Source organism: Schistocerca serialis, chromosome 7, assembly GCF_023864345.2.
Source record: "Schistocerca serialis cubense isolate TAMUIC-IGC-003099 chromosome 7, iqSchSeri2.2, whole genome shotgun sequence".
Taxonomy (NCBI): Eukaryota; Metazoa; Arthropoda; class Insecta; order Orthoptera; family Acrididae; genus Schistocerca; species Schistocerca serialis.
In genome coordinates this window covers 643,220,798-643,244,302 of record NC_064644.1, presented here as the reverse complement: position 1 = coordinate 643,244,302, position 23,505 = coordinate 643,220,798, and positions in this window count along the sequence as shown.

The window sequence follows — 23,505 nt, the reverse complement described above, 5'->3', positions numbered from 1 at the left end:
GTCGGCATTGTGCATTTTCTATTTAATTATGATCCAATTTCTGTGTTTCATCGTCAATAAGAAGGTCAGAGGGATACAGTAAACTGAAGTGAAGCATCGGAATCTATAACTAGTGTCACAGGAATGGTTCAAAACATAGTCAGTAAGAGGAGTCAGTCTTTTTGTACTTAAGTCGGCATTGTGTCTTTTGTATTTAATTCCGATGTAATTTCTGTATTTCATCGTCAATAGGAAGGTCCAAATGATACAGTAAACCTGAAGTGAAGCATCGGAATCTATATCTAGTCTCACAGGAGTGGTTCAAAACATAGACAGTAAGAAGAGTCAGTCTTCTTGTACTGAAGTCGGTATTGTGCCTTTTGTATTGAATTTCGATGCAATTTCTGTGTTTCATCGTCAATAAGGTCAGAGGCATACAGTAAAAATGAAGTGAAGCATCGGAATCTATAGCTAGTGTCACAGGAATGGTTCAAAACATAGACAGTAAGAAGAGTCTGTCTTCTTGTACTTAAGTCGGCATTGTGCCTTTTGTATTTAATTCCGGTGCAATTTCAGTGTTTCATCGTCAATAAGAAGGTGAGGGATACAGTAAACCTGAAGTGAAGCATCGGATCTTCAACTAGTGTCTCAGGAATGGTTCAAAACATAGACAGTGGGAACAGTCAGTCTTCTTGTACTTAAGTCGGCATTGTGCATTTTGTATTTAATTCCGGTCCAATTGCTGTCTTTCATCGTCAATAAGAAACTCAGAGGGATACAGTAAACCTAAAGTGAAGCATCGGAATCTATATCTAGTGTCACAGGAATGGTTCAAAACATAGACAGTAAGAGGAGTCAGTCTTCTTGTCCTTAAGTCGGCATTGTGCCTTTTTTATTTAATTCCGGTGCAATTTCTGTGTTTCATCGTCAATACGAAAGTCAGAAGGATACAGTAAACCTGAAGTGATGCATCGGAATCTATAACTAGTGTCACAGGAATGATTCAAATCATAGACAGTAGGAAGAGTCAGTCTTCTTGTACTTAAGTCGGCATTGTGCCTTTTGTAATTAATTCCGATGCTATTTATGTGTTTCATCGTTAATAAGAATGTCCAAGGGATACAGTAAACATGAAGTGAAGCATCGGAATCTATAACTAGTGTCACAGGAATGGTTCAAACTATAGTCAGTGAGAAGAGTCAGTCTTCTTGTACTATAGTCGGCATTCTGCCTTTTGTATTTAATTCCGATGCAAATTCTGAATTTCATCGTCAATACGAAGGCCCAAGGGATACAGTAAACCTCAAGTGAAGCATCGGAATCTATAACTAGTGACATAGGAATTGTTCAAAACATAGTCAGTAAGAAGAGTCAGTCATCTTGTACTTAAGTCGGCATAGTGCTTTTTCTATTTAATTCCGATGCAATATCTGTGTTTCATCTTCAATAAGAAGGTCCAAGGGATACACTAAACCTGGAGTGAAGCATCGGAAGCTATAACTAGTGTCACAGGAATGGTTCAAAACAAAGACAGTAAGAAGAGTCAGTCTTCTTGTACTTAAGTCGGCATTGTGCCTTTTTATTTAATTCCGATGCAATATCTGTGTTTCATCGTCAATACGAAAGTCAGAGGGATACAGTAAACCTGAAGTGAAGCATGGGAATCTATAACTAGTGTCACAGAAATGGTTCAAATCATAGACAGTAGGAAGAGTCAGTCTTCTTGTACTTAAGTCGGCATTGTGCCTTTTGTTATTAATTCCGATGCAATTTATGTGTTTCATCGTTAATAAGAAGGTCCAAGGGATACAGTAAACCTGAAGTGAAGCATCGGAATCTATAACTAGTGTCACAGGAATGGTTCAAAACATAGTCAGTGAGAAGAGTCAGTCTTCTTGTACTATAGTCGGCATTGTGCCTTTTGTATTTAATTCCGATGCAATTTCTGAGTTTCATCGTCAATAAGAAGGTCCAAGGGATACACTAAACCTGGAGTGAAGCATCGGAATCTATAACTAGTGTCACAGGAATGGTTCAAAACATAGTCAGTAAGACTAGTCAGTCTTCTTGTACTTAAGTCGGCATTGTGCCTTTTGTATTTAATTCCGGTGCAATTTCTGTGTTTCATCGTCAACAAGAAAGTCAGAGGGATACAGTAAACCGAAAGTGAAGCATCGGAATCTATAACTAGTGTCACAGGAATGGTTCAAAACATAGACAGTAAGAACAGTCAGTCTTCTTGTACTTAAGTCGGCATTGTGCCTTTTGTATTTACTTCCGATGCAATTAATGTTTTTCATCGTTAATAAGATGGTCCAAGGGATACAGTAATCCTGAAGTGAAGCATCGGAATCTATAACTAGTGTCACAGGAATGGTTCAAAACATAGTCAGTGGGAAGAGTCACTCTTCTTGTACTATAGTCGGCATTGTGCCTTTTGTATTTAATTCCGATGCAATTTCTGAGTTTCATCGTCAATAAGAAGGTCCAAGGGATACAGTAAACCTGGAGTGAAGCATCGGAATCTATAACTAGTGTCACAGGAATGGTTCAAATCATAGACAGTAAGAAGAGTCAGTCTTCTTGTACTTAAGTCGGCATTGTGCCTTTTGTATTTAATTCCGATGAAATTTCTGTGTTTCATCGTCAATAAGAAGTTCAGAGGGATACAGTAAACCTGAAGTGAAGCATTGGAATCTATAACTAGTGTCACAGGAATGATTCAAAGCATAGTCAGTAAGGAGAGTCAGTCCTCATGTACTTAAGTCGGCATTGTGCCTTTTGTATTTAATTCCAATTCCATTTCGGTGTTTCATCGTCAATAAGAAGGTCCAAGGGATACAGTAAACCGGGAGTGAAGCATCGGAATCTATAACTAGTGTCACAGGAATGATTCAAAACATAGACAGTAAGAAGAGTCAGTCTTCTTGTACTTAAGTCGGCATTGTGCCTTTTGTATTTAGTTCCGATGCAATTTATGTGTTTCATCGTCAATAAGAAGGTCGAAGGGATTCAGTAAACCTTAAGTGAAGCATCGGAATCTCTAACTAGTGTCACAGGAATGGTTCAAAACCAAGTCTGTAGGAAGAGTCAGTCTTCTTGTACTTAAGTCGGAATTGTGCCTTTTGTACTTAATTCCGCTGCAATTTCTGTGTTTCATCGTCAATAAGAAGGTCAGAGGGAGACAGTAAAGCTGAAGTGAATCATCGGAATCTAAAACTACTGTCACAGGAATTTTTTTCAAAACATAGACACTAGGAATAGTAGTCTTCTTGTACTTAAGTCGCCATTGTGCCTTTTGTATTTAATTCAGATGCAATTTCTGTGTTTCATCGCCAATAAGACGGTCCAAGGGATACAGTAAACCTGAAGTGAAGCATCGGATTGTATAACTAGTGTCACAGGAATGGTTCAAAACATAGTCAGTAAGAAGAGTCTGTCTTCTTATCCTTAAGTCGGCATTGTGTCTTTTGTATTTAATTCCGATGCAATTTCTGTGTTTCATCGTCAATAAGAATGTCAGAGGGGTACAGTAAACCTGAAGTGAAGCATCGGAATCTATAACTAGTGTCACGGGAATGGTTCAAAGCATAGGCAGAAAGAGGATACAGTCTTCTTGTCCTTAAGTCGGCATTGTGCCTTTTGTATTTAATTCCAATGCAATTTCAGTGTTTCATCGTCAATAAGAAGGTGCAAGGGATACAGTAAACCTGGAGTGAAGCATCGGAATCTATAACTAGTGTCACAGGAATGGTTCAAAACATAGTCAGTAAGGAGAATCAGTCTTCTTGTACTTAAGTCGGCAATGTGCCTTTTGTATTTAATTCCGATGCAATTTCATTGTTTCATCGTCAATAAGAAGGTCCAAGGGAAACAGTAAACCTGAAGTGAAGCATAGGAATCTATAACTAGTGTCAATGGAATGGTTCAAACATAGACAGTAGAAAGAGTCAGTCATCTTGTCCTTATGTCGGCATTGTGCCTTTTGTATTTAATTCCCATGCAATTTCGGTGTTTCATCGTCAATAAGAAGATCCAAGGGATACAGTAAACCTGAAGTGAAGCATCGGAATCTATAACTAGTGTCACAGGAATGGTTCAAAACATAGTCAGTAAGGAGAGTCAGTCTTCATGTACTTAAGTCAGCAATGTGCCTTTTGTATTTAATTCCGATGCAATTTCTGTGTTTCATCGTAAATAAGAAGGTCCAAGGGATACAGTAAACCTGAAGTGAAGCATCGGAATCTATAACTAGTGTCACAGGAATGGTTCAAAACCTAGTCTGTAGGAAGAGTCAGTCTTCTTGTACTTAAGTCGGCATTGTGCCTTTTCTATTTAATTCCGAAGCAATTTCTGTGTTTCATCGTCAATAAGACGGTCCAAGGGATACAGTAAACCTGAAGTGAAGCATCGGATTGTATAACTAGTGTCACAGGAATGGTTCAAAACATAGCCAGTGAGAAGAGACAGTCTTCTTGTACTTAAGTCGGCATTGTGCTTTTTCTATTTAATTCCGATGCAATTTCTGTGTTTCATCGTCAATAAGAAGGTCCAAGGGATATAGTAAACATGGAGTGAAGCATCGGACTCTATAACTAGTGTCACAGGAATGGTTCAAAACATAGACAGTATGATGAGTCAGTCTTTTTGTACTTAAGTCAGCATTGTGCCTTTTCTATTTAATTCCGATGCAGTTTCTGTGTTCCATCGTCAATAAGAGTGTCAGAGGGATACAGTGAACATGAAGTGAAGCATCGGAATCTATAACTAGTGTCACAGGAATGGTTCAAAACATAGTCAGTGAGAAGAGTCTGTCTTCTTGTCCTTAAGTCGGCATTGTGCCTATTGTATTTAATTCCGATGCAATATATGTGTTTCATCGTCAATAAGAAGGTAAAAGGGATACAGTGAACCGGAAGTGAAGCATCGGAATCTATAACTACTGTCACAGGAATGGTTCAAAACATAGTCAGTAAGAACAGTCAGTCTTCTTGTACTTAAGTCGGCATTGTGCCTTTTGTATTTAATTCCGATGCAATTTCTGTGTTTTGTCGTCAATAAGAAGGTCCAAGGGATTCAGTAAACCTGAAGTGAAGCATCGGAATCTCTAACTAGTGTCACAGGAATGGTTCAAAACCTAGTCTGTAGGAAGAGTCAGTCTTCTTGTACTTAAGTCGGAATTGTGCCTTTTGTACTTAATTCCGCTGCAATTTCTGTGTTTCATCGTCAATAAGAAGGTCTGAGGGATACAGTAAACCTGAAGTGAAGCATCGGAATCCAAAATTAGTGTCACAGTAATGGTTCAAAACATAGACAGTAAGAAGAGTCAGTCTGCTTGTACATAAGTCGGCATTGTGCCTTTTGTATTTAATTCCGATGCAATTTCTGTGTTTCATCGTCAATAAGAAGGTCAGAGGGATACAGTAAACCTAAAGTGAAGCATCGGAATCTATAACTAGTGTCACAGGAATGGTTCAAACATAGTCAGTAAGACGTGTCGTCTTCTTGTCCTTAAGTCGCCATTGTGCCATTTGTAATTAATTCCGGTGCAATTTCTGTGTTTCATCGTCAATAAGAAGGTGCAAGGGATACAGTAAACCTGGAGTGAAGCATCGGAATCTATAACTAGTGTCACAGGAATGGTTCAAAACATAGACAGTAGGAAGAGTCAGCCTTCTTGTACTTAAGTCGGCATTGTGCCATTTGTATTTAATTCCGATGCAATTTCGGTGTTTCATCGTCAATAAGAAGGTCCAAGGGATACAGTAATCCTGGAGTGAAGCATCGGAATCTATAACTAGTGTCAATGGAATGGTTCAAAACATAGACAGTAAGAAGAGTCTGTCTTCTTGTACTTAAGTCGGCATTGTGCCTTTTGTATTTAATTCCGGTGCAATTTCTGTGTTTCATCGTCAATAAGAAGGTCAGAGGGATACAGTAAACCTGAAGTGAAGCATCGGAATCTTCAACTAGTGTCTCAGGAGTGGTTCAAAACATAGACAGTAAGAAAAGTCAGTCTTCTTGTACTAAAGTCGGCATTGTGCCTTTTCTATTTAATTCCGAGGCAATTTCCGTGTTTCATCGTCAATAAGAAGGTCAGATGGATACAGTAAACCTGAAGTGAAGCATCGGAATCTATAACTAGTGTCACAGGAATGGTTCAAATCATAGTCAGTAAGAAGAGTCGTCTTCTTGTCCTTAAGTCGGCATTCTGCCTTTTGTATTTAATTCCGATGCAATTTCTGTGTTTCATCGTCAATAAGAAGGTGCAAGGGATACAGTAAACCTGGAGTGAAGCATCGGAATCTATAACTAGTGTCACAGGAATGGTTCAAAGCATAGACAGTAAGAAGAGTCAGCCTTCTTGTACTTAAGTCGGCATTGTGCCATTTGTATTTAATTCCGATGCAATTTCTGTGTTTCATCGTCAATAAGAAGGTCCAAGGGATACAGTAAACCTGAAGTGAATCATCGGAATCTATAACTAGTGTCACAGGAATGGTTCAAAACATAGTCAGTAAGAAGAATCAGTCTTCATGTACTTAAGTCGGCATTGTGCCTTTTGTATTTAATTCCGATGCAATTTCATTGTTTCATCGTTAATAAGAAGGTCCAAGGTAAACAGTAAACCTGAAGTGAAGCATCGGAATCTATAACTAGTGTCACAGAAATGGTTCAAAACATATACAGTAAGATTAGTCAGTCTTCGTGTACTTATGTCGGCATTGTGCATTTTGTATTTAATTCCGATGCAATTTCTGTGTTTCATCGTCAATAAGAAGGTCAGACCAAATCAGTAAACCTGATGTGCGGCATCGGAAACTATAACAAGTGTCACATGAATGGTTCACAACACAGACAGTCAGAAGAGTCAGTCTTCTTGTACTTGAGTCGGCATTGTGCCTTGTGTATTAAATTCCGATGCTATTTCTGTGTTTCATCGTTAATAAGAAGCTCCAAGGGATACAGTAAACCTGAAGCCAAGCATCGGAATCTATAACTAGTGTCACAGGAATGGTTCAAAGCATAGACTGTAAGAAGAGTCAGCCTTCTTGTACTTAAGTCGGCATTGTGCATTTTCTATTTAATTATGATCCAATTTCTGTGTTTCATCGTCAATAAGAAGGTCAGAGGGATACAGTAAACTGAAGTGAAGCATCGGAATCTATAACTAGTGTCACAGGAATGGTTCAAAACATAGTCAGTAAGAGGAGTCAGTCTTTTTGTACTTAAGTCGGCATTGTGTCTTTTGTATTTAATTCCGATGTAATTTCTGTATTTCATCGTCAATAGGAAGGTCCAAATGATACAGTAAACCTGAAGTGAAGCATCGGAATCTATATCTAGTCTCACAGGAGTGGTTCAAAACATAGACAGTAAGAAGAGTCAGTCTTCTTGTACTTAAGTCGGTATTGTGCCTTTTGTATTGAATTTCGATGCAATTCCTGTGTTTCATCGTCAATAAGGTCAGAGGCATACAGTAAAAATGAAGTGAAGCATCGGAATCTATAGCTAGTGTCACAGGAATGGTTCAAAACATAGACAGTAAGAAGAGTCTGTCTTCTTGTACTTAAGTCGGCATTGTGCCTTTTGTATTTAATTCCGGTGCAATTTCAGTGTTTCATCGTCAATAAGAAGGTGAGGGATACAGTAAACCTGAAGTGAAGCATCGGATCTTCAACTAGTGTCTCAGGAATGGTTCAAAACATAGACAGTGGGAACAGTCAGTCTTCTTGTACTTAAGTCGGCATTGTGCATTTTGTATTTAATTCCGGTCCAATTGCTGTCTTTCATCGTCAATAAGAAACTCAGAGGGATACAGTAAACCTAAAGTGAAGCATCGGAATCTATATCTAGTGTCACAGGAATGGTTCAAAACATAGACAGTAAGAGGAGTCAGTCTTCTTGTCCTTAAGTCGGCATTGTGCCTTTTTTATTTAATTCCGGTGCAATTTCTGTGTTTCATCGTCAATACGAAAGTCAGAAGGATACAGTAAACCTGAAGTGATGCATCGGAATCTATAACTAGTGTCACAGGAATGATTCAAATCATAGACAGTAGGAAAAGTCAGTCTTCTTGTACTTAAGTCGGCATTGTGCCTTTTGTAATTAATTCCGATGCTATTTATGTGTTTCATCGTTAATAAGAATGTCCAAGGGATACAGTAAACATGAAGTGAAGCATCGGAATCTATAACTAGTGTCACAGGAATGGTTCAAACTATAGTCAGTGAGAAGAGTCAGTCTTCTTGTACTATAGTCGGCATTGTGCCTTTTGTATTTAATTCCGATGCAAATTCTGAATTTCATCGTCAATACGAAGGCCCAAGGGATACAGTAAACCTCAAGTGAAGCATCGGAATCTATAACTAGTGACATAGGAATTGTTCAAAACATAGTCAGTAAGAAGAGTCAGTCATCTTGTACTTAAGTCGGCATAGTGCTTTTTCTATTTAATTCCGATGCAATATCTGTGTTTCATCTTCAATAAGAAGGTCCAAGGGATACACTAAACCTGGAGTGAAGCATCGGAAGCTATAACTAGTGTCACAGGAATGGTTCAAAACAAAGACAGTAAGAAGAGTCAGTCTTCTTGTACTTAAGTCGGCATTGTGCCTTTTTATTTAATTCCGATGCAATATCTGTGTTTCATCGTCAATACGAAAGTCAGAGGGATACAGTAAACCTGAAGTGAAGCATCGGAATCTATAACTAGTGTCACAGAAATGGTTCAAATCATAGACAGTAGGAAGAGTCAGTCTTCTTGTACTTAAGTCGGCATTGTGCCTTTTGTTATTAATTCCGATGCCATTTTTGTGTTTCATCGTTAATAAGAAGGTCCAAGGGATACAGTAAACCTGAAGTGAAGCATCGGAATCTATAACTAGTGTCACAGGAATGGTTCAAAACATAGTCAGTGAGAAGAGTCAGTCTTCTTGTACTATAGTCGGCATTGTGCCTTTTGTATTTAATTCCGATGCAATTTCTGAGTTTCATCGTCAATAAGAAGGTCCAAGGGATACACTAAACCTGGAGTGAAGCATCGGAATCTATAACTAGTGTCACAGGAATGGTTCAAAACATAGTCAGTAAGACTAGTCAGTCTTCTTGTACTTAAGTCGGCATTGTGCCTTTTGTATTTAATTCCGGTGCAATTTCTGTGTTTCATCGTCAACAAGAAAGTCAGAGGGATACAGTAAACCGAAAGTGAAGCATCGGAATCTATAACTAGTGTCACAGGAATGGTTCAAAACATAGACAGTAAGAACAGTCAGTCTTCTTGTACTTAAGTCGGCATTGTGCCTTTTGTATTTACTTCCGATGCAATAAATGTTTTTCATCGTTAATAAGATGGTCCAAGGGATACAGTAATCCTGAAGTGAAGCATCGGAATCTATAACTAGTGTCACAGGAATGGTTCAAAACATAGTCAGTGGGAAGAGTCACTCTTCTTGTACTATAGTCGGCATTGTGCCTTTTGTATTTAATTCCGATGCAATTTCTGAGTTTCATCGTCAATAAGAAGGTCCAAGGGATACAGTAAACCTGGAGTGAAGCATCGGAATCTATAACTAGTGTCACAGGAATGGTTCAAATCATAGACAGTAAGAAGAGTCAGTCTTCTTGTACTTAAGTCGGCATTGTGCCTTTTGTATTTAATTCCGATGAAATTTCTGTGTTTCATCGTCAATAAGAAGTTCAGAGGGATACAGTAAACCTGAAGTGAAGCATTGGAATCTATAACTAGTGTCACAGGAATGATTCAAAGCATAGTCAGTAAGGAGAGTCAGTCCTCATGTACTTAAGTCGGCATTGTGCCTTTTGTATTTAATTCCAATTCCATTTCGGTGTTTCATCGTCAATAAGAAGGTCCAAGGGATACAGTAAACCGGGAGTGAAGCATCGGAATCTATAACTAGTGTCACAGGAATGATTCAAAACATAGACAGTAAGAAGAGTCAGTCTTCTTGTACTTAAGTCGGCATTGTGCCTTTTGTATTTAGTTCCGATGCAATTTATGTGTTTCATCGTCAATAAGAAGGTCGAAGGGATTCAGTAAACCTTAAGTGAAGCATCGGAATCTCTAACTAGTGTCACAGGAATGGTTCAAAACCAAGTCTGTAGGAAGAGTCAGTCTTCTTGTACTTAAGTCGGAATTGTGCCTTTTGTACTTAATTCCGCTGCAATTTCTGTGTTTCATCGTCAATAAGAAGGTCAGAGGGAGACAGTAAAGCTGAAGTGAATCATCGGAATCTAAAACTACTGTCACAGGAATTTTTTTCAAAACATAGACACTAGGAATAGTAGTTTTCTTGTACTTAAGTCGCCATTGTGCCTTTTGTATTTAATTCAGATGCAATTTCTGTGTTTCATCGCCAATAAGACGGTCCAAGGGATACAGTAAACCTGAAGTGAAGCATCGGATTGTATAACTAGTGTCACAGGAATGGTTCAAAACATAGTCAGTAAGAAGAGTCTGTCTTCTTATCCTTAAGTCGGCATTGTGTCTTTTGTATTTAATTCCGATGCAATTTCTGTGTTTCATCGTCAATAAGAAGGTCAGAGGGGTACAGTAAACCGGAAGTGAAGCATCGGAATCTATAACTAGTGTCACGGGAATGGTTCAAAGCATAGGCAGAAAGAGGATACAGTCTTCTTGTCCTTAAGTCGGCATTGTGCCTTTTGTATTTAATTCCAATGCAATTTCAGTGTTTCATCGTCAATAAGAAGGTGCAAGGGATACAGTAAACCTGGAGTGAAGCATCGGAATCTATAACTAGTGTCACAGGAATGGTTCAAAACATAGTCAGTAAGGAGAATCAGTCTTCTTGTACTTAAGTCGGCAATGTGCCTTTTGTATTTAATTCCGATGCAATTTCATTGTTTCATCGTCAATAAGAAGGTCCAAGGGAAACAGTAAACCTGAAGTGAAGCATAGGAATCTATAACTAGTGTCAATGGAATGGTTCAAACATAGACAGTAGGAAGAGTCAGTCATCTTGTCCTTATGTCGGCATTGTGCCTTTTGTATTTAATTCCCATGCAATTTCGGTGTTTCATCGTCAATAAGAAGATCCAAGGGATACAGTAAACCTGAAGTGAAGCATCGGAATCTATAACTAGTGTCACAGGAATGGTTCAAAACATAGTCAGTAAGGAGAGTCAGTCTTCATGTACTTAAGTCAGCAATGTGCCTTTTGCATTTAATTCCGATGCAATTTCTGTGTTTCATCGTAAATAAGAAGGTCCAAGGGATACAGTAAACCTGAAGTGAAGCATCGGAATCTATAACTAGTGTCACAGGAATGGTTCAAAACCTAGTCTGTAGGAAGAGTCAGTCTTCTTGTACTTAAGTCGGCATTGTGCCTTTTCTATTTAATTCCGAAGCAATTTCTGTGTTTCATCGTCAATAAGACGGTCCAAGGGATACAGTAAACCTGAAGTGAAGCATCGGATTGTATAACTAGTGTCACAGGAATGGTTCAAAACATAGCCAGTGAGAAGAGACAGTCTTCTTGTACTTAAGTCGGCATTGTGCTTTTTCTATTTAATTCCGATGCAATTTCTGTGTTTCATCGTCAATAAGAAGGTCCAAGGGATATAGTAAACATGGAGTGAAGCATCGGACTCTATAACTAGTGTCACAGGAATGGTTCAAAACATAGACAGTATGATGAGTCAGTCTTTTTGTACTTAAGTCAGCATTGTGCCTTTTCTATTTAATTCCGATGCAGTTTCTGTGTTCCATCGTCAATAAGAGTGTCAGAGGGATACAGTGAACATGAAGTGAAGCATCGGAATCTATAACTAGTGTCACAGGAATGGTTCAAAACATAGTCAGTGAGAAGAGTCTGTCTTCTTGTCCTTAAGTCGGCATTGTGCCTATTGTATTTAATTCCGATGCAATATATGTGTTTCATCGTCAATAAGAAGGTAAAAGGGATACAGTAAACCGGAAGTGAAGCATCGGAATCTATAACTACTGTCACAGGAATGGTTCAAAACATAGTCAGTAAGAACAGTCAGTCTTCTTGTACTTAAGTCGGCATTGTGCCTTTTGTATTTAATTCCGATGCAATTTCTGTGTTTTGTCGTCAATAAGAAGGTCCAAGGGATTCAGTAAACCTGAAGTGAAGCATCGGAATCTCTAACTAGTGTCACAGGAATGGTTCAAAACCTAGTCTGTAGGAAGAGTCAGTCTTCTTGTACTTAAGTCGGAATTGTGCCTTTTGTACTTAATTCCGCTGCAATTTCTGTGTTTCATCGTCAATAAGAAGGTCTGAGGGATACAGTAAACCTGAAGTGAAGCATCGGAATCCAAAATTAGTGTCACAGTAATGGTTCAAAACATAGACAGTAAGAAGAGTCAGTCTTCTTGTACTTATGTCGGCATTGTGCCTTTTCTATTTACTTCCGATGCAATTTCTGTGTTTCATCGTCAATAAGAAGGTCCAAGGGATACACTAAACCTGGAGTGAAGCATCGGAATCTATAACTGGTGTCGCAGGAATGGTTCAAATCATAGTCAGTAAGACGAGTCAGTCTTCTTGTCCTTAAGTCGGCATTGTGCCTTTTGTATTTAATTCCGGTGCAATTTCTGTGTTTCATCGTCAATAAGAAAGTCAGAGGGATACAGAAAACCGAAAGTGAAGCATCGGAATCTATAACTAGTGTCACAGGAATAGTTCAAAACATAGACAGTAAGAAGAGTCAGTCTTCTTGTCCTTAAGTCGGCATTGTGCATTTTGTATTTAATTCCGGTGCCATTTCTGTATTTCAACGTCAATACGAAAGTCAGAGGGATAAAGTAAACCTGAAGTGAAGCATCGGAATCTATAACTAGTGTCACAGGAATGGTTCAGAACATAGTCAGTGGGAAGAGTCAGTCTTCTTGTACTATAGTCGGCATTGTGCCTTTTGTATTTAATTCCGTTGCAATTTCTGAGTTTCATCGTCAATAAGAAGGTCCAAGGGATACAGTAAACCTGGAGTGAAGCATCGGAATCTATAACTAGTGTCACAGGAATGGTTCAAAACATAGACAGTAGGAAGAGTCAGTCTTCTTGTACTTATGTCGGCATTGTGCCTTTTGTATTTACTTCCGATGCAATTTATGTTTTTCATCGTTAATAAGATGGTCCAAGGGATACAGTAATCCTGAAGGGAAGCATCGGAATCTATAACTAGTGTCACAGGAATGGTTCAGAACATAGTCAGTGGGAAGAGTCAGTCTTCTTGTACTATAGTTGGCATTGTGCCTTTTGTATTTAATTCCGATGCAATTTCTGAGTTTCATCGTCAATAAGAAGGTCCAAGGGATACAGTAAACCTGGAGTGAAGCATCGGAATCTATAACTAGTGTCACAGGAATGGTTCAAAACATAGACAGTAGGAAGAGTCAGTCTTCTTGTACTTAAGTCGGCATTGTGCCTTTTGTATTTACTTCCGATGCAATTTATGTTTTTCATCGTTAATAAGATGGTCCAAGGGATACAGTAATCCTGAAGGGAAGCATCGGAATCTATAACTAGTGTCACAGGAATGGTTCAGAACATAGTCAGTGGGAAGAGTCAGTCTTCTTGTACTATAGTCGGCATTGTGCCTATTGTATTTAATTCCGATGCAATTTCTGAGTTTCATCGTCAATAAGAAGGTCCAAGGGATACAGTAAACCTGGAGTGAAGCATCGGAATCTATAACTAGTGTCACAGGAATGGTTCAAATCATAGACAGTAAGAAGAGTCAGTCTTCTTGTACTTAAGTCGGCATTGTGCCTTTTGTATTTAATTCCGATGAAATTTCTGTGTTTCATCGGCAATAAGAAGTTCAGAGGGATACAGTAAACCTGAAGTGAAGCATTGGAATCTATAACTAGTGTCACAGGAATGATTCAAAGCATAGTCAGTAAGGAGAGTCAGTCCTCATGTACTTAAGTCGGCATTGTGCCTTTTGTATTTAATTCCAATTCCATTTCGGTGTTTCATCGTCAATAAGAAGGTCCAAGGGATACAGTAAACCGGGAGTGAAGCATCGGAATCTATAACTAGTGTCACAGGAATGATTCAAAACATAGACAGTAAGAAGAGTCAGTCTTCTTGTACTTAAGTCGGCATTGTGCCTTTTGTATTTAGTTCCGATGCAATTTATGTGTTTCATCGTCAATAAGAAGGTCCAAAGGGATACAGTAATCCTGAAATGAAGCATCGGAATCTATAACTAGTGTCACAGGAATGGTTCAAAACATAGTCAGTGAGAAGAGTCAGTCTTCTTCTACTTTAGTCGGCATTGTGCCTTTTCTATTTAATTCCGATGCAATTTCTGAATTTCATCGTCAAGAAAAAGGTCCAACGGATACAGTAAACCTGGAGGGAAGCATCGGTATCTATAACTAGTGTCACAGGAATGGTTCAAAATATAGACAGTAAGAAGAGTCAGTCTTCTTGTACATAAGTCGGCATTGTGCCTTTTGTATTTAATTCCGATGCTATTTCGGTGTTTCATCGTCAATAAGCAGGTCAGAGGGATACAGTAAACCTGAAGTGAAGCATCGGATTGTATAACTAGTGTCACAGGAATGGTTCAAAACATAGTCAGTGGGAAGAGTCAGGCTTCTTGTACTTAAGTCGGCATTGTCCCTTTTCTATTTAATTCCGGTGCTGTTTCTGTGTTCCATCGTCAATAAGAGTGTCATAGGGATACAGTGAACATGAAGTGAAGCATCGGAATCTTTAACTAGTGTCACAGGAATGGTTCAAACATAGTCAGTAAGAAGAGTCTGTCTTCTTATACTTAAGTCGGCATTGTGCCTTTTGTATTTAATTTCGATGCAATTTCTGTGTTTCATCGTATAGGAAGATCCAAGGGATACAGTAAACCTGTAGTGAAGCATCAGAACCTATAACTAGTGTCACAGGAATGGTTCAAATCATAGACAGTAAGAAGAGTCAGTCTTCTTGCACTTAAGTCGGCACTGTGCCTTTTGTATTTAATTCCGATGCAATTTCTGTGTTTCATCGTCAATAAGAAGGTCGGAGGGATACAGTAAACCTGAAGTGAAGCATCGGAATCCATAACTAGTGTCACAGGAATGGTTCAAAGCATAGTCAGTAAGGAGAGTTAGTCCTCATGTACTTAAGTCGGCATTGTGCCTTTTGCATTTAATTCCAATGCAATTTCGGTGTTTCATCGTCAATAAGAAGGTCCAAGGGATACAGTAAACCTGGAGTGAAGCATCGGAATCTATAACTAGTATCACAGGAATGATTCAAAACATAGACAGTAAGAAGAGTCAGTCTTTTTGTACTTAAGTCGGCATTGTGCCTTTTGTATTTAGTTCCGATGCAATTTATGTGTTTCATCGTCAATAAGAAGGTCGAAGGGATTCAGTAAACCTTAAGTGAAGCATCGGAATCTCTAACTAGTGTCACAGGAATGGTTCAAAACCAAGTCTGTAGGAAGAATCAGTCTTCTTGTACTTAAGTCGGAATTGTGCCTTTTGTACTTAATTCCGCTGCAATTTCTGTGTTTCATCGTCAATAAGAAGGTCAGAGGGAGACAGTAAAGCTGAAGTGAATCATCGGAATCTAAAACTACTGTCACAGGAATTTTTTTCAAAACATAGACACTAGGAATAGTCAGTCTTCTTGTACTTAAGTCGCCATTGTGCCTTTTCTATTTAATTCAGATGCAATTTCTGTGTTTCATCGCCAATAAGACGGTCCAAGGGATACAGTAAACCTGAAGTGAAGCATCGGATTGTATAACTAGTGTCACAGGAATGGTTCAAAACATAGTCAGTAAGAAGAGTCTGTCTTCTTATCCTTAAGTCGGCATTGTGTCTTTTGTATTTAATTCCGATGCAATTTCTGTGTTTCATCGTCAATAAGAAGGTCAGAGGGGTACAGTAAACCTGAAGTGAAGCATCGGAATCTATAAATAGTGTCACGGGAATGGTTCAAAGCATAGGCAGAAAGAGGATACAGTCTTCTTGTCCTTAAGTCGGCATTGTGCCTTTTGTATTTAATTCCAATGCAATTTCAGTGTTTCATCGTCAATAAGAAGGTGCAAGGGATACAGTAAACCTGGAGTGAAACATCGGAATCTATAACTAGTGTCACAGGAATGGTTCAAAACATAGTCAGTAAGGAGAATCAGTCTTCTTGTACTTAAGTCGGCAATGTGCCTTTTGTATTTAATTCCGATGCAATTTCATTGTTTCATCGTCAATAAGAAGGTCCAAGGGAAACAGTAAACCTGAAGTGAAGCATAGGAATCTATAACTAGTGTCAATGGAATGGTTCAAACATAGACAGTAGGAAGAGTCAGTCATCTTGTCCTTATGTCGGCATTGTGCCTTTTGTATTTAATTCCCATGCAATTTCGGTGTTTCATCGTCAATAAGAAGATCCAAGGGATACAGTAAACCTGAAGTGAAGCATCGGAATCTATAACTAGTGTCACAGGAATGGTTCAAAACATAGTCAGTAAGGAGAGTCAGTCTTCATGTACTTAAGTCAGCAATGTGCCTTTTGTATTTAATTCCGATGCAATTTCTGTGTTTCATCGTAAATAAGAAGGTCCAAGGGATACAGTAAACCTGAAGTGAAGCATCGGAATCTATAACTAGTGTCACAGGAATGGTTCAAAACCTAGTCTGTAGGAAGAGTCAGTCTTCTTGTACTTAAGTTGGCATTGTGCTTTTGTATTTAATTTCGCTGCAATTTCTGTGTTTCATCGTCAATAAGAATGTCAGAGGGATACAGTAAAGCTGAAGTGAAGCATCGGAATCTAAAACTAGTGTCACAGGAATGGTTCAAAACATAGTCAGTGAGAAGAGTCAGTCTTCTTCTACTTTAGTCGACATTGTGCCTTTTCTATTTAATTCCGATGCAATTTCTGAGTTTCATCGTCAATTAAAAGGTCCAAGGGATAATGTAAACCTGGAGGGAAGCATCGGAATGTATAACTAGTGTCACAGGAATGGTTCAAAACCTAGTCTGTAGGAAGAGTCAGTCTTCTTGTACTTAAGTCGGAATTGTGCCTTTTGTACTTAATTCCGCTGCAATTTCTGTGTTTCATCGACAATAAGAAGGTCAGAGGGATACAGTAAAGCTGAAGTGAAGCATCGGAATCCAAAACTAGTGTCACAGGAATGGTTCAAAACATAGACAGTAGGAAGAGTCAGTCTTCTTGTACTTAAGTCGCCATTGTGCATTTTCTATTTAATTCCGATGCAATTTCTGTGTTTCATCGTCAATAAGACGGTCCAAGGGATACAGTAAACCTGAAGTGAAGCATCGGATTGTATAACTAGTGTCACAGGAATAGTTCAAAGCATAGTCAGTGAGAAGAGTCAGTCTTCTTGTACTTAAGTCGGCATTGTGCTTTTTCTATTTAATTCCGATGCAATTTCTGTGTTTCATCGTCAATAAGAAGGTCCAAGGGATATAGTAAACATGGAGTGAAGCATCGGACTCTATAACTAGTGTCACAGGAATGGTTCAAAACATAGACAGTATGAAGAGTCAGTCTATTTGTACTTAAGTCAGCATTGTGCCTTTTCTATTTAATTCCGATGCAGTTTCTGTGTTCCATCGTCAATAAGAGTGTCAGAGGGATACAGTGAACATGAAGTGAAGCATCGGAATCTATAACTAGTGTCACAGGAATGGTTCAAAACATAGTCAGTGAGAAGAGTCTGTCTTCTTGTCCTTAAGTCGGCATTGTGCCTATTGTATTTAATTCCGATGCAATCTATGTGTTTCATCGTCAATAAGAAGGTAAAAGGGATACAGTAAACCGGAAGTGAAGCATCGGAATCTATAACTACTGTCACAGGAATGGTTCAAAACATAGTCAGTAAGAACAGTCAGTCTTCTTGTACTTAAGTCGGCATTGTGCCTTTTGTATTTAATTCCGATGCAATTTCTGTGTTTTGTCGTCAATAAGAAGGTCCAAGGGATTCAGTAAACCTGAAGTGAAGCATCGGAATCTCTAACTAGTGTCACAGGAATGGTTCAAAACCTAGTCTGTAGGAAGAGTCAGTCTTCTTGTACTTAAGTCGGAATTGTGCCTTTTGTACTTAATTCCGCTGCAATATCTGTGTTTCATCGTCAATAAGAAGGTCTGAGGGATACAGTAAACCTGAAGTGAAGCATCGGAATCCAAAATTAGTGTCACAGTAATGGTTCAAAACATAGACAGTAAGAAGAGTCAGTCTTCTTGTACTTATGTCGGCATTGTGCCTTTTCTATTTACTTCCGATGCAATTTCTGTGTTTCATCGTCAATAAGAAGGTCCAAGGGATACACTAAACCTGGAGTGAAGCATCGGAATCTATAACTGGTGTCGCAGGAATGGTTCAAATCATAGTCAGTAAGACGAGTCAGTCTTCTTGTCCTTAAGTCGGCATTGTGCCTTTTGTATTTAATTCCGGTGCAATTTCTGTGTTTCATCGTCAATAAGAAAGTCAGAGGGATACAGAAAACCGAAAGTGAAGCATCGGAATCTATAACTAGTGTCACAGGAATGGTTCAAAACATAGACAGTAGGAAGAGTCAGTCTTCTTGTACTTAAGTCGGCATTGTGCCTTTTGTATTTACTTCCGATGCAATTTATGTTTTTCATCGTTAATAAGATGGTCCAAGGGATACAGTAATCCTGAAGGGAAGCATCGGAATCTATAACTAGTGTCACAGGAATGGTTCAGAACATAGTCAGTGGGAAGAGTCAGTCTTCTTGTACTATAGTCGGCATTGTGCCTTTTGTATTTAATTCCCATGCAATTTCTGAGTTTCATCGTCAATAAGAAGGTCCAAGGGAAACAGTAAACCTGGAGTGAAGCATCGGAATCTATAACTAGTGTCACAGGAATGGTTCAAATCATAGACAGTAAGAAGAGTCAGTCTTCTTGTACTTAAGTCGGCATTGTGCCTTTTGTATTTAATTCCGATGCAATTTCTGTGTTTCATCGTCAATAAGAAGTTCAGAGGGATACAATAAACCTGAAGTGAAGCATCGGAATCTATAACTAGTGTCACAGGAATGATTGAAAGCATAGTCAGTAAGGAGAGTCAGTCCTCATGTTCTTAAGTCGGCATTGTGCATTTTGTATTTAATTCCAATGCAATTTCGGTGTTTCATCGTCAATAAGAAGGTCCAAGGGATACAGTAAACCTTTAGTGAAGCATCGGAATCTATAACTAGTGTCACAGGAATGATTCAAAACATAGACAGTAAGAAGAGTCAGTCTTCTTGTACTTAAGTCGGCATTGTGCCTTTTGTATTTAGTTCCGATGCAATTTATGTGTTTCATCGTCAATAAGAAGGTCCTAGGGATACAGTAATCCTGAAGTGAAGCATCGGAATCTATAACTAGTGTCACAGGAATGGTTCAAAACATAGTCAGTGAGAAGAGTCAGTCTTCTTCTACTTTAGTCGACATTGTGCCTTTTCTATTTAATTCCGATCCAATTTCTGAGTTTCATCGTCAATTAAAAGGTCCAAGGGATAATGTAAACCTGGAGGGAAGCATCGGAATGTATAACTAGTGTCACAGGAATGGTTCAAAACCTAGTCTGTAGGAAGAGTCAGTCTTCTTGTACTTAAGTCGGAATTGTGCCTTTTGTACTTAATTCCGCTGCAATTTCTGTGTTTCATCGACAATAAGAAGGTCAGAGGGATACAGTAAAGCTGAAGTGAAGCATCGGAATCCAAAACTAGTGTCACAGGAATGGTTCAAAACATAGACAGTAGGAAGAGTCAGTCTTCTTGTACTTAAGTCGCCATTGTGCATTTTCTATTTAATTCCGATGCAATTTCTGTGTTTCATCGTCAATAAGACGGTCCAAGGGATACAGTAAACCTGAAGTGAAGCATCGGATTGTATAACTAGTGTCACAGGAATAGTTCAAAGCATAGTCAGTGAGAAGAGTCAGACTTCTTGTACTTAAGTCGGCATTGTGCCTTTTCTAATTAATTCCGATGCTGTTTCTGTGTTCCATCGTCAATAAGAGTGTCATAGGGATACAGTGAACATGAAATGAAGCATCGGAATCTTTAACTAGTGTCACAGGAATGGTTCAAACATAGTCAGTAAGAAGAGTCTGTCTTCTTATCCTTAAGTCGGCATTGTGCCTTTTGTATTTAATTTCGATGCAATTTGTGTGTTTCATCGTCAATAAGAAGATCCAAGGGATACAGTAAACCTGTAGTGAAGCATCAGAACCTATAACTAGTGTCACAGGAATGGTTCAAATCATAGACAGTAAGAAGAGTCAGTCTTCTTGCACGTAAGTCGGCATTGTGCCTTTTGTATTTAATTCCGATGCAATTTCTGTGTTTCATCGTCAATAAGAAGGTCTGAGGGATACAGTAAACCTGAAGTGAAGCATCGGAATCTATAACTAGTGTCACAGGAATGGTTCAAAACATAGGCAGTAAGAAGATACAGTATCCTTGTCCTTAAGTCGGCATTGTGCCTTTTGTATTTAATTCCGATGCAATTTCAGTGTTTCATCGTCAATAAGAAGGTGCACGGGATACAGTAAACCTGAAGTGAAGCATCGGAATCTATAACTAGTGTCACAGGAATGTTTCAAAGCATAGACAGTAAGAAGAGTCAGCCTTCTTGTACTTAAGTCTGCATTGTGCCTCTTGTATTTAATTCCGATGAAATTTATGGGTTTCATCGTCAATAAGAAGATCCAAGGGATACAGTAAACCTGAAGTGAAACATCGGAATCTATAACTAGTGTCACAGGAATGGTTCAAATCATAGACAGTAAGAAGAGTCTGTCTTCCTGTACTTAAGTCGGCATTGTGCCTTTTCTATTTAATTCCGATGCAATTTCTGTGTTTCATCGCCAATAAGACGGTCCAAGGGATACAGTAAACCTGAAGTGAAGCAGCGGATTGTATAACTAGTGTCACAGGAATGGTTCAAAACATAGTCAGTGAGAAGAGTCAGACTTCTTGTACTTAAGTCGGCATTGTGCCTTTTCTAACTAATTCCGATGCTGTTTCTGTGTTCCATCGTCAATAAGAGTGTCAGAGGGATACAGTGAACCTGAAGTGAAGCATCGGATTCTTTAACTAGTGTCAAGGGTATGGTTCAAACATAGTCAGTAAGAAGAGTCTGTCTTCTTATCGTTAAGTCGGCATTGTGCCTTTTGTATTTAATTCCGATGCAATTTCTGTGTTTCATCGTCAATAAGAAGGTCCGAGGGATACAGTAAACCTGAAGTGAAGCAACGGAATCTATAACTAGTGTCACGGGAATGGTTCAAAGCATAGGCAGTAAGAAGACACAGTCTTCTTGTCCTTAAGTCGGCATTGTGCCTTTTGTATTTAATTCCAATTCAATTTCAGTGTTTCATCATCAATAAGAAGGTGCAAGGGATACAGTAAACCTGGAGTGTAGCATCGGAATCTATAACTAGTGTCACAGGAATGGTTCAAAACATAGTCAGTAAGGAGAGTCAGTCTTCATGTACTTAAGTCGGCATTGTGCCTTTTGTATTTAATTCCGATGCAATTTCTGTGTTTCATCGTAAATAAAAAGGTCCAAGGGATACAGTAAACCTGAAGTGAAGCATCGGAATCTATAACTAGTGTCACAGGAATGGTTCAAAACCTAGTCTGTAGGAAGAGTCAGTCTTCTTGTACTTAAGTCGGCATTGTGCTTTTGTATTTAATTTCGCTGCAATTTCTGTGTTTCATCGTCAATAAGAATGTCAGAGGGATACAGTAAATCTGAAGTGAAGCATCGGAATCTAAAACTAGTGTCACAGGAATGGTTCAAAACTTAGGCAGTAGGAAGAGTCAGTCATCTTGTACTTAAGTCGGCATTGTGCCTTTTCTATTTAATTCCGATGCAATTTCTGTGTTTCATCGTCAATAGGACGGTCCAAGGGATACAGTAAACCTGAAGTGAAGCATCGGACTGTATAACTAGTGTCACAGGAATGGTTCAAAACATAGCCAGTGAGAAGAGTCAGTCTTCTTGTACCTAAGTCGGCATTGTGCTTTTCTATTTAAATCCGATGCTATTTCGGTGTTTCATCGTCAATAAGAAGGTCCAAGGGATACAGTAAACCTGGTGTGAAGAATCGGAGTCTATAACTACTGTCACAGGAATCGTTAAAAACATAGACAGTTAGAACAGTTAGTCTTCTTGTACTTAAGTCGGCATTGTGCCTTTTGTATTTAATTCCGATGCAATTTCTGTGTTTTGTCGTCAATAAGAAGGTCCAAGGGATTCAGTAAACCTGAAGTTAAGCATCGGACGGTATAACTAGTGTCACAGGAATGATTCAAATCATAGACAGTAGGAAGAGTCAGTCTTCTTGTACTTAAGTCGGCATTGTGCTTTTTGTAATTAATTCCGATGCAATTTATGTGTTTCATCGTTAATAAGAATGTCCAAGGGATACAGTAAACATGAAGTGAAGCATCGGAATCTATAACTAGTGTCACAGGAATGGTTCAAATTATAGTCAGTGAGAAGAGTCAGTCTTCTTGTACTATAGTCGGCATTGTGCCTTTTGTATTTAATTCCGATGCAAATTCTGAATTTCATCGTCAATACGAAGGCCCAAGGGATACAGTAAACCTCAAGTGAAGCATCGGAATCTATAACTAGTGACACAGGAATTGTTCAAAACATAGTCAGTAAGAAGAGTCAGTCATCTTGTACTTAAGTCGGCATAGTGCTTTTTCTATTTAATTCCGATGCAATATCTGTGTTTCATCTTCAATAAGAAGGTCCAAGGGATACACTAAACCTGGAGTGAAGCATCGGAAGCTATAACTAGTGTCACAGGAATGGTTCAAAACAAAGACAGTAAGAAGAGTCAGTCTTCTTGTACTTAAGTCGGCATTGTGCCTTTTTATTTAATTCCGATGCAATATCTGTGTTTCATCGTCAATACGAAAGTCAGAGGGATACAGTAAACCTGAAGTGAAGCATCGGAATCTATAACTAGTGTCACAGAAATGGTTCAAATCATAGACAGTAGGAAGAGTCAGTCTTCTTGTACTTAAGTCGGCATTGTGCCTTTTGTTATTAATTCCGATGCAATTTATGTGTTTCATCGTTAATAAGAAGGTCCAAGGGATACAGTAAACCTGAAGTGAAGCATCGGAATCTATAACTAGTGTCACAGGAATGGTTCAAAACATAGTCAGTGAGAAGAGTCAGTCTTCTTGTACTATAGTCGGCATTGTGCCTTTTGTATTTAATTCCGATGCAATTTCTGAGTTTCATCGTCAATAAGAATGTCCAAGGGATACACTAAACCTGGAGTGAAGCATCGGAATCTATAACTAGTGTCACAGGAATGGTTCAAAACATAGTCAGTAAGACTAGTCAGTCTTCTTGTACTTAAGTCGGCATTGTGCCTTTTGTATTTAATTCCGGTGCAATTTCTGTGTTTCATCGTCAACAAGAAAGTCAGAGGGATACAGTAAACCGAAAGTGAAGCATCGGAATCTATAACTAGTGTCACAGGAGTGGTTCAAAACATA